This window comes from Echinops telfairi, unplaced genomic scaffold (genome assembly GCF_000313985.2).
Source record: "Echinops telfairi isolate 266 unplaced genomic scaffold, ASM31398v2 ScPeMD7_5;HRSCAF=22, whole genome shotgun sequence".
Taxonomy (NCBI): Eukaryota; Metazoa; Chordata; class Mammalia; order Afrosoricida; family Tenrecidae; genus Echinops; species Echinops telfairi.
The window spans coordinates 32,133,983-32,136,666 of NW_022103901.1; the positions used below are offsets into that span (position 1 = coordinate 32,133,983).

Below are 2,684 nucleotides of genomic sequence, written 5' to 3' on the forward strand. Positions count from 1 at the left end.
TAGAGTTCAGAGCTCCCTGATGAGCAAGCCATGGCTGTGTGCAGCCTGCATTGGAATTTCACTTTTCCCATTGCACAATCCTGCTTCCACCACCCCCTTCCACAGGTGTTCATCTCCGGTAAACATCTTGTACCCCAACAAACATCATAAAGTGTGCTTTTAGAAAACCCAACCTGGGAGAACATTTCAATAACATGAACAACAACATGATCAGTATGAAAACAAACAGTTACTGTTTGTCAGGGAGTAGGGTCTGGTCCAATTGTGATGTCATCAAGTCTTCCTTGAAAACATCCTTTAGTATATTATTAAAACATAATTTTGCAAATACAGTGATGTCACCCATTCATCTTACTTGATTTCTCATGCACTGGCATTGTTCATCACTCTGCATGTGTCCTTTAGCATCTTCCACATGATGTTCTCCTTTATTCCGGTCTATTTTTTCACTCCTTCCTATACCATCTTTGTATCATGTTTTGTGCTCTAGAATTTTATTCTTGAACTTCTTCCATACTTTCTCTTGGGACAATTACATCCACTCTTTTTCCTCCAACTGCTTAAAGGAAATCTTCAGTCTTTGTCTCCACCTCAAACTCTAATTTCGCTCACCAAATAGACTGTATTAAAAAATCCAATGGAAAAATACTATAAATCTTCTGTCACCTTGCTCCTACCCTCCCACATGAAACCAGAAATAGTTTCTAAAATCCCAATCCAACAAAGAAAATTTCCCACCTCATGTAGCAGGCTTCAGTCCCTGCTGTTAAAAAACAACAACATCCTAACCATTTTATAGCTGCCAGACCCTTTAAAAAGTGCAAGTAAATAAGCCGGGCTTGGGGCACTGTGCTTTGTCATTGAAAACAGTGAACAAAGCCAGAATGTACCAAATTATTGGAAAAATTTGGAGCCCCAAGTTGAAAGATATCGGTTCTTTCTCCAGCTTCTCTCCACTCATCTGTCTGTATTTGCATCTTTTGCCCCTCTCTACAGACACTTGCTTTTCAGGCCACGGATCATGTGGAGAGTTTCCAGCTTCTGGACGGTTATGTTCAGACCAAGCCTTATTGATAATGACCTACACGTTCTCTGACTCAGTTCCAAATTCCTTCATCCACTCAGGACTCCTCAGTGGGGTCAACAGGAAAGAATAATATCTAAATTGGGCTGCATGAATACACACAATTGAACCTCTGGTCTAGGGGAATTCTGAGAACATGATGATATCGTGACTGGGAGGACATCCGAAGAGGAAACTGCTCCATACCCTGATTTCCTCAGTCATGAAATGCTGTGCTTGTCCTGATAATATCCGTGTCCCTTTCCCTCATCCCCTCATCCAAAAGAGATGATGCTTTACACCAAATACTTTAGGGACTAAGAACCAGTATTCCCCCAGCATCTCAGCTGTCAAGTACATCAGTCAGCCTATACAGATGTCAAAACCCAAATAATCTCATTGTCATTGAGTCAATTCTGACTCATAGTGACTCAAATATAGGCCTTATGAGAAAATAAATCTTTACAGGAGCAGACGGCCTCATTGTTTTCCTGTGGAGTGACTGGTGTGCTTGAACTGCAGACCTGGAAACTAGCAGTCCAACACTTAACACTACCATGCCATTCTTATGCAGATGATTAGACCTGAACAAAACAGGTTTACACAGAAAACACTGCAATTCCGAATGTTCTGAGCCAAGGAAACAAGAAGAAAAATATTTATGATTGGAATTTCCAAGTCTATAGAATAAAGCCCACATCAGCAAAATGAGGAAGCTTCATGTCCTAAGGGATTCTGTTTAGGGCTTAACTCAAGCATCAAGGTGGTTTCATCTATAAGTTCTGATTTAGGAATTACATAATATTCATTGTCTTCATAGTCTGGTTTAAAGGGTCCCCAAAGCAGGTGAGACAATTATTCTCTTCTTGTGTCTAATGAGGCTCTCAGGGAATCTGGCACCAGTGACCATAAAGACTCCTGTAAATGCCACTCTGTGATTTTCCACAAACAACTTTCCTGCACAGAGGACTAAGACCCTGAACGCCTGCTGATCACTTATTCAGAGCCTCCCTATATTTCTAGCAACTTCTAATCCTTGTAATAAGAAGAAGCATTGATTAGTCGTGCAGAAGTGAAAAAAATCTGATAACTACAGAATCTACCACCCCTGGTAGGATTAAAACAAAGGATATACTAATATTTCCTTTTTTTAAGATGAGGACCCTCTTGTGGACTCAGGGGAACAATAATAATAGTTGTGACTCTATGAATCTATCAGTTGAATCTTGTCATCAGTTGAAGGTTGTGATAAGCAGAGCAATAATACACAATCTGTGTGTGTGTGTGTGTGTGTGTGTGTATGTGTGAAGGACTTAGAATGGAATTGGGGTTGGAGTTAAAATATATATATAAACAGAAAGAAATGTAGTCACCCAGTTGAACTGTGTATATTCTTGTGTGATTTTCAACTTTAAAGAAACAAGAGTCAGAAAGAGTCAGGAAGTCTGACAGGAATATTGTCAGAACTGAGTATGGAAAATTGGGAGTATAAGTGCAGCGGACAGACCTTGTTTTGAGCAATGCTGTTACTGATTTGCAAACCTGCCTTAGACTGGCATTGAATTTGTCACATGTTTAACCACTCCTGTCTAGGTGCCTGGATGGCTGTTGTGCATTGACC

At 40.2% G+C, this 2,684-nt stretch overlaps 1 protein-coding gene across 1 annotated transcript in view; it reads left to right on the top strand.

Annotated features, from left to right (window-relative positions):
- The window catches only part of LOC101652296 (olfactory receptor 1361-like), a gene marked incomplete at its 3' end in the record, with an annotated part of 39,712 nt that overhangs the window by 32,849 nt on the left and 4,179 nt on the right, over positions 1-2,684 (top strand). The gene's annotated exons all lie outside the window — the stretch shown is intronic.